We start from the raw sequence: 9362 nt of genomic DNA on the forward strand, positions 1-9362 counted from the left end.
TACCTGTCACAGTTATTAAACAGTGCTCAACTTAACAGTCAAGCCATCAAATGGCTGGTGTCATAGTTAATCACATGTGGAGTACCATGGCAGCTGCAGATCAAAAAGAGGCTAAGATGGTTGTAAAGGAGAGGAATGGTTTAGTTCCACTTTAGATTCTGTACTGATATGCACATTTCCATGCATATTTATTAACGATATTAGCAGCTTCTTTTTACAATGGTAATTTATATTGCAGATTTACTGCTTAATCGTAGCGCCTTCATTAAGTTGTTGTTATCTCAGTGTCTTTTCCTTAAATGTGGTGGTACTTAAACTATAATTACAACTTTCTTTTTTTGGATGTTGGTTTAAAATTAAAGCTAACCTAGCCTTTTAAAGGAATACAGAGCTCTTTCCTACATAGCTCAGAGTGCTCCAAATATAAACTGAATAAAGCAGGAGGGTCACTTGAGGACAGAATCCCAGGGAAAGAAGAATGTCAGGAAAATACTAAGTGAGAACGCGTGAAGAAGGATCATGTTTGAGTTTGAAGGCCAAGAACAAAAAAAAAATAACATACCCTGTACAAGATTTATCTACTCTTATAGGGAATAGAGATTTTTTAAATGCATAAATACACTTGATGTGTGTCCCTAAACAACCAAGTGACAAGGCAAGTGACAGGAATCTAGAAAAAAAAAAAAAAGAACACAACTTTCTTCTTGCAGAAACAAATTCATATTTTAACACACACATTTCTGAACATATATACTGTATATATATATATATATATATATATATATATATATATATATATATATATATATATATATATATATATATATATATATATATACTGTATATATATATATACATACAGTGGGAAAAATAATTATTTGATCTCCTGCAGATTTTGTAAGTCTGCCCACTTACAAAGAAATGAAGGGTCTATAATTGTTATCATAGGTGTATTTTAAATGATAGAGAGAAACCAAAAATCCAGAAAAAACACACAATACAAATATTATAAATTGAGTTGCAGTTCAGTGAGTAAAATAAGTATTTGATCTCCTACCAACCAACAATAATTCTGGCTCCAACAGACTGGCTATAGTATGGGCTCATGTGCTACACAGATTAGTTCTGTCGATTTAGGGTGCTCCTAACTACAGCTTGTTATGTGTAATAAAGACACCTGTCCACAGAATCTCTTTCTTCTATTCAAACCCATCATCATTTTTTTGGTTGAAAATGTAATCTTTATTTGCATAAAAGATATACAAAAAACAATACTTTTGTCGGGGTACATTCTCCCCTGTACTGCGACGCAGCGCATAAATACACTACATTACAATACATTTCCGGTCATACTAATAAATACATTCAATCACATACATTCATTCTGCGGTATGATGCCTGATGTGGTGTGCGGAGTAAGGATACCCCGTGCCATCACATCATGCATGACGCCGCAATACCCCTGAAGCATGAAACTAAAAACATTGTCTATACGTTGCATTACTCATAACTGTATCAATACTATAACATTTTCAAAAAGCAACAGGTGTAATGGGGGGTGGGAGAGAGGGGTAAGGGGAGGGGAAAGAAATCACAGGCCCGAAGCTTTATTGAATGGACAAAGACACACAAGGGAGAGTGGGGGAAGGGGAAATCTTCAGACCTCCTCTTCCTCCATGAGATCCATCAGGTTATAGTCTCTGAGCAGACTGTGAACCAGTCTGCGACAGTCCTCAATGGACATCCTCTCCCGCTGGTGGATAAGGCGCTTTCTGGCGCACCATAAAGCGTCCTTAAAGCAACACAACACCCGCCAGGCGTTGTCAATGTCCTCCTGTGTAAAAGTACCATGAGACGTTTCCTCATGGATGATACAAAAGGGGCAGTGCCTGTATCTGCACAAGTTTCTGGCATGCATAAATGTCCTGAGTGGCAAACCCCCCTGGACAGCCATCCACGCCAGATCTTTATGCCTGTTGGTGAGTCTCTTTGAAGAAACATTCCTCCAGACCACTTTGCAAGTGGCTGAAGGGAGGCCTGGAACAGTCTCAGCAATGTCCGATGCTCTGATCAACTTGTAGATAGTTTTTGGCTTCCACAAGTCGGGCTTAATTCCATGCAGCCCCAGCTCCTTGATGAACTTGAAGGTGTCCAAGTAGTACCAAGGAGTGTCCCAGTTGTAGGGGATGGAGCTGTCCCATTTGTCCCATCCAAGGGACCTCCAGAGAGGCAGGAGGAAAAAACGGGACATGGAGTTGCCTCCAGAGTCCGAAGTTCTGTCAATCAAAGTTCTGCGGATGCAGTTGCAGGCAAAGAACACCCCCAGTAACGTTGCGATGTCGGGCACGCCCTTACCGCCCTTGAGGGGTTCCTTGAACATGACTGCTCGCTTCACTCTGTCCATCTTGGAGCCCCAGATGAAGTGGAACACCGCCCTGGTGATGGCCCTGCAGGTGTTGACCCGGGGGGGTCAGGCCTGGGCGAGGTACTGCAACACAGGGAGGATCTCGCTGCGGAGTACCAGTGTTTTCCCTTCGATGGTGAGTTCTCTGAGGCTCCATAGCCCAAACTTTTGTCTCATCTTGGACAGTCTCTCCTCCCAAGACTTCAGGGCTGCGCCCTCAGCTCCAAACCAAACTCCAAGAATTTTGATGAAGTCCGCCTTGATGCTGAAAGGGATTGATGCAGAAGAAGGCAGGAACCACTTTCCGAAGAGCATGATCTCTGACTTCCCGCAGTTGACTTTTGCCCCTGAAGCTTTGCCGAAGTCCTCACAGGTCTGGACGAGCGAGTCGATGGAGCGCTGATCAGCACAGAACACCGTTACGTCGTCCATGTAGAGTCAGCACTTGACAACCCTTCTGTCCGGTCCCGGTGCGGTGATCCCTCTGATCTCTGGGTTCTGTCGGATGCATTCGGCAAAGAGCTCTATACAGCAAACAAAAAGCAGAGGTGAGAGAGGGCAGCCTTGTCTGACCCCAGAGAGAACAGGGAAAGGGTCAGTTTTCCAGCCATTCACCAACACCGTACTACAAATGTCATTATACATCACATTCACATACGAACAAAACATGTCCCCAAGACCAAACCTGTGCAGAGCTCTGCACATAAACTCATGGGAGACACGGTCAAAGGCCTTTTCCTGGTCAAGACTGACCAGGGCCGCGTGCACACGGCGGCCTTGAATGTACTGGACCGTGTCCCGGACAAGCGCAAGGTTGTCCGCAATCCTGCGACCAGGAATGCCACAAGTCTGATACAGGTGGATGATCTGTCCGATGACAGATTTCAGCCTGTTGGCCAGAACCTTGGCGAGGATTTTGTAGTCCACGTTCAAGAGAGAGATGGGATGCCAATTTTTCAGATCCCCTCTCTCCCCCTTACGCTTATACAAAATCGTGATCATCCCCTCCCTCAGCGACGGAGGCATTGTGCCCTCCACCACCATCTCCTCGTACAGCTCGAGCAGGTCCGGGCCAACGAGATCCCACAGCGCTACATAGAGCTCCGCTGGGAGACCGTCGCAGCCCGGGGTCCTGCCTTGCCTAAAGGATCTGACGGCAGAGTGCAGTTCCTCCAGCGCCAAGGGGGCGTTGATTGCCGACATACCTGCAGGATCAATTTGGTTAGTGATACCTGACAAGAACCTGTCGGCCTCAGCCGTATCTGTTTCTTTCGGGGAGTAGAGGTTGGTGTAGTAGTCGCTGACCACTTGCATCACAGCCTCCTTCCCCTTCTGGAGTGTTCCGGTCTCGTCCCGCAGCTCAGACAAGGGAGTGTGTCCTGAGTGGAGTTTCCTGAAAAAGAAAGAGTTACATTTCTCACCTTTCTCAAGATTCTCCACCTTGGAAGGGAAGACGAGGTGCCTGGATTCTTCCTCGAAGTGTCCTTTCAGGCTCTTCTTGGTGTCCTCCAGGTCCTGCCTAACGTCCCAGCCGCAGTGGTGAGGTCCTGCAGGGACTGCATCTGACGTTGCAGTCTCCTGAGTTCCCTCTTCCTGGCACACACTTGCTGGCGTCCCCTTGCCTGAAAGAAGCTGCGTAGCTTGACTTTCACAAACTCCCAGTAGTCGCTTACCTTTCCGAAGAACCTCTTGTCCTCCTTCCAGGTAATGTAGGCCTCCCTGAGTTCCTCCAAAGTAACGCAGTGCCGAATCGCAAAATATGGCCTGGTCAGGAATTGGGTAAAATATTCCGGTCTTAAAGCGGTTAAAAATACGCTCATTGAGAATTTTTTTGTCAAAGACATGTAGCTAAATACATTTTGGCCTAAATATATGACAAAAATTTAATATATTGGATATTTTTTAACTGTCAAAGTAAAAAAATATTGTTATTTTTTCAAAATTGTCGCTTTTTTTTATTAATATCGCAAAAATGTAAAGTGCAGAGGTGATCAAATACCACCAAAAGAAAGCTCTGTTTGTGGGAAAAAAGGACGTAAATTTTGTTTGGGTACGGCGTTGCATGACCGCGCAATTGTCAGTTAAAGTCGCACAGTGCCGAACCGCAAAAAGTGGCCTGGACGTAAAGCAGGAAAATCCTCCGGTCCTAAAGTTGTTAAGCTCATAATAAAACTCTTTCTTGTTAACTGAGGAACACAAGAATTAGAGACAATTGGGGCTATATTGCCACCTATGAGAGGACTTGGACACATTTTCTCTACTGAGAAAAGTGGAACCCATTTACTATCTATTTATTTGTTTTTTTTTTGTTTTTTTTTGTATACAAACTTTTATTGAAAGGAAACAGAGGATGGTGGTACAAAGAGAATTGGTACAATAATATGACAAAAATTGGTATCACATAGAGTAAACAGAGATATAACAATCTTAAGTCAAGAGTTAAGTTAATCTTAAGTTAAGAGTTAAATTGAAATGACTTTGAATTTGTTTTGTTTTTTTAGGATAATATTTTCCTTAATCAATTTTTCCCTATGTGCTGTTGAGTTGGTCTCTATGCACATCTTCTGGTGTGACCCAGACTCTGAAGGCTCACTTTTGAGTAGGCTGTGTGGACTAGGTACCAGAAGTTACCTAATTATCAAGAAAGTTTGGTGCCGTTAATGTACCAATTTTCCATCAGAGTACAGTGGCAAGGGCAAATGCTGAGCAATGATGGCACTTAGTTTAGAGGACTGTAATTTAGGACTGCCATTCATGTGAGGTAACAGTTTCAACGAATGCTTCTTGTCAGAACTGACACAGGTTTTTTCTTTCCCGCAAGAGTGACTTGTCACTGCTGGCTGTACAAACCTCTTCTACCATGAGCAGCCTGTTCATGAGTACCCAAGGTTTAACCGAGTACCCTGAGCTATTTTGTACCTGCCTAGCAGCACAACATGTTGGCTCCCATATACACAGGGCACAGTCCCACTGTAACGGGTACCTCCCTCTTATGTTCCACTATAAGCTCTGGTGTAGCCTGCAGTGCATCAACTCAAGTACTTGACACTGGCAAAGGTAAATAGAAAGTAATAACCGCGCTAATGGTACAGGAGAACAGCAGCAACTTCAAGTGTGACCACACCCCAAGCAATATTTCTATAAAAAGTCGCGCTAACTTGAGTAATGGAAAATAAAGTCCATAAAGTCCATATAAATCAGGAACACAGTGTCCAAACAAGCTCCCTATGGGTATACGCTTACCAGAGCTGGTAAATCAAAAGGCAGGTTCTCAGAAGCAAATCTCGTCCCTTTGATAGTAGACTGGAACCAATATCTCGCGTAGACTCAATAAATTGGAGGAAAGATAGAAACGCAATAGCGTAAAACCCAACAAAAACGGATGAACAAATACACCAGAGTGAGTGACTAACAACTGGATGAATAATGTGAACTCCACCAGTGTGTGAAAATCAGAAAAAAGAAGAATGCTCTAAAAGGGACACCTATAGGTACCCCTTACCAAAGGTAGCTGAAAAACATGCAGTCATATATTATGTGCAATCCTGTAACAGCCGGTGTCGCCTCTTACCACAGTGTAGAGATATGTTTGCCAATGTGAATGGAAAATCCTAAATACATGTCTTCTATGTAGATAACCACCACCAATATCACTCGCCTCTTACCAGATAAAAAATCAGATTGAGCCAAATAAAGCAAGAGAGTCAAGTATGACAGGACGCCAGCCTTCACCAATAGGATTTGCCTCTTACCCTAAGGAGATGATAAATGAGCCTATGGGAATGATGAGCTTCACGGAACCTGCAGTGGACTCCAGGGCGAGTGACTCCAATATAGCCAGGGTAATCACCACCAAATGAAAGAAAAGACCTCCATAGTGTAAAACCATACGATTTATTTGAGGAGAAAAGAATAAAACTTACAGAAAACGAGGAAATGGGGAGCATGTATATCAAGGCCGCCGGCCGGACGGTCTCCGCTCGTCCGCACTTCCTGGTCGCGATCAGATGACGTCAGTACGCCGTGTCCTTACGACGTTTCGTCACAGATGATGTTTTCAAAGGTGCGGACGGCGCACTGACGCCATCTATTTAACCAGAAGGGATGGGGCTGGGCCACCGGAGAACAATGAGGACCGCTCCGCCATCTTAAATGTGGGAACGGGGCATCCAATTCATAATACCACAATGATATCCGGGCACAGCCTAGCATCCCTAATTGTGCATAACAAGCAAGACAATTTGAACAATCCCGCTCGCTGCAGGTTACATAAATAATTATCTGAAGAAAACATATCGGACATTGAGTACAGTATTAAGTTGAGAACACCAATTAATGGCAATTAAGAAAGATGCACGGTCTCCCTGCAAAGAACCAAGCAAAGTCTCGATTACACATTACATCCTTAGTGAAGGCTAATTATACCAAAACAAAAAGGAAATAAAATTAAAAAGTTAATGTATTTGTCGATCCTAAAAACGGTGTCATCTAAACCCAAACGAATCGGGTCAAGCTCGACATTAACTATAGCAATATGATTGCAATGCCATCTGGTGGCAACAAAAGGAATTGCAATTTCTTTGCAGAGAGCCATGCTTAACATAGTATAGTCAGTGAAGGCCACATTGTAATGAAGGGTAAAAATTATATAAAAATTAATATCCAAATACAATTAAATCCGATCCAAGGATAAGCTAAATAGATAAGTACGAGTACATATCTTGACAGTAAACCCCTTTAAAGGTAACAATAAGACTGGGTGTAATTCTTATTTGCAAAATATTTAATTTAAAAATTATACCGGGAGATCCCAGAAAGGTTAAAAATAATAAAAATCATGAATTATCAATAAAAGCATTAACCTCAACATCAACATTGAGACCGAACGGCACATATGTTTTGGCACGGTGTATCCAAGTCATCTCTAACTTTGATATGCCCCTCACCAAGGGTTCCCCCTTGGTGTTCTCAACTTAATACTGTACTCAATGTCCGATATGTTTTCTTCAGATAATTATTTATGTAACCTGCAGCGAGCGGGATTGTTCAAATTGTCTTGCTTGTTATGCACAATTAGGGATGCTAGGCTGTGCCCGGATTTCATTGTGGTACCATGAATTGGATGCCCCGTTCCCACATTTAAGATGGCGGAGCGGTCCTCATTGTTCTCCGGTGGCCCAGCCCCATCCCTTCTGGTTAAATAGATGGTGTCAGTGCGCCGTCCGCACCTTTGAAAACGTCATCTGTGACGAAACGTCGTAAGGACACGGCGTACTGACGTCATCTGATCGCGACCAGGAAGTGCGGACGAGCGGAGACCGTCCGTCCGGCGGCCTTGATATACATGCTCCCCATTTCCTCATTTTCTGTAAGTTTTATTCTTTTCTCCTCAAATAAATCGTATGGTTTTACACTATGGAGGTCTTTTCTTTCATTTGGTGGTGATTACCCTGGCTATATTGGAGTCACTCGCCCTGGAGTCCACTGCAGGTTCCGTGAAGCTCATCATTCCCATAGGCTCATTTATCATCTCCTTAGGGTAAGAGGCAAATCCTATTGGTGAAGGCTGGCGTCCTGTCATACTTGACTCTCTTGCTTTATTTGGCTCAATCTGATTTTTTATCTGGTAAGAGGCGAGTGATATTGGTGGTGGTTATCTACATAGAAGACATGTATTTAGGATTTTCCATTCACATTGGCAAACATATCTCTACACTGTGGTAAGAGGCGACACCGGCTGTTACAGGATTGCACATAATATATGACTTCATGTTTTTCAGCTACCTTTGGTAAGGGGTACCTATAGGTGTCCCTTTTAGAGCATTCTTCTTTTTTCTGATTTTCACACACTGGTGGAGTTCACATTATTCATCCAGTTGTTAGTCACTCACTCTGGTGTATTTGTTCATCCGTTTTTGTTGGGTTTTACGCTATTGCGTTTCTATCTTTCCTCCAATTTATTGAGTCTACGCGAGATATTGGTTCCAGTCAACTATCAAAGGGACGAGATTTGCTTCTGAGAACCTGCCTTTTGATTTACCAGCTCTGGTAAGCGTATACCCATAGGGAGCTCGTTTGGACACTTGACACTGGCAGCCTGGAATATTGAGTCCTCAGAGTTTTCCTTAGCTCTGTCAGTTATGGCCCCCTTATTGGTCCTCTTCCTGGAGAATTTCACCACAGCTATGAAGGACAAATTGCAACCCTTATTGGTGACTCTGACCACAGAGTCCATAAGTGTGCCTTTCCCCCTGCAGAATCTGTATCTGATCTGCTTGTGTCCTACAGTGGGTCCTTTTTTATTTTTAAGCACTTAAGGTCTGCCCTATAGGAGTTTTACTGCTACAGGGTGGCACCTCTGTGCCAAATCACGTATATATATATATATATATATATATATCCGTGCTCCGGCTCTTCTGGGTAGCGGGTACCAATGTGTGCTGTCAGCGGCTTGCTCCCACTGTGATTTTACACAGGGAAGCTGAGCGGCGGGTCCCACAAACTCAACGTCCGCCGTACACAGTACACAGGCAGAATGCCAAACAAGGCAGATTGCCATTCTGTCAGTAGGGGAGGCATGGATCCGTGTTCCTGCAAAGCAGGGACATAGATCCATGCCTTCTCCCAGTAAAAGTTCCCTTCTGCAGTACACAGAAACACAGGCTAGGCGCACATTTAAACTTTTTATCGCCCCTGATGTTAACCCCTTCCCAGCCAGTGTCATTAGTACAATGACAGTGCATATTTTTTAGCACTGATCACTGTATTAGTGTCACTGGCCCCTAAAAAGTGTCTGTCAGTGTCAGAATGTCTGCCGCAAAATCGCAGTCCTGATATAAGTCACTGATCGCAGCCATTGCTAGTAAAAAAACCCAGAATAAAACAAAAATATGCCATAGTTTGTAACTTTTGCACAAACCAATCAATATACGCTTATTTGGGTTTTTTTTTAACTAAA

At 43.4% G+C, this 9362-nt stretch overlaps 1 pseudogene across 1 annotated transcript; it reads right to left on the reverse strand.

Moving 5' to 3' along the window:
• Positions 1-1657: 1657 nt before the first annotated feature.
• On the reverse strand, positions 1658-2719 carry LOC309544647 (annotated as a pseudogene). Its single transcript has one exon. The product of its transcript is annotated as an uncharacterized misc_RNA (transcript).
• Between the last annotated feature and the right edge of the window lie 6643 nt (positions 2720-9362).

Source organism: Pelophylax lessonae (assembly GCF_965119305.1).
Source record: "Pelophylax lessonae genome assembly, chromosome: 1".
NCBI classification, from domain to species: Eukaryota; Metazoa; Chordata; class Amphibia; order Anura; family Ranidae; genus Pelophylax; species Pelophylax lessonae.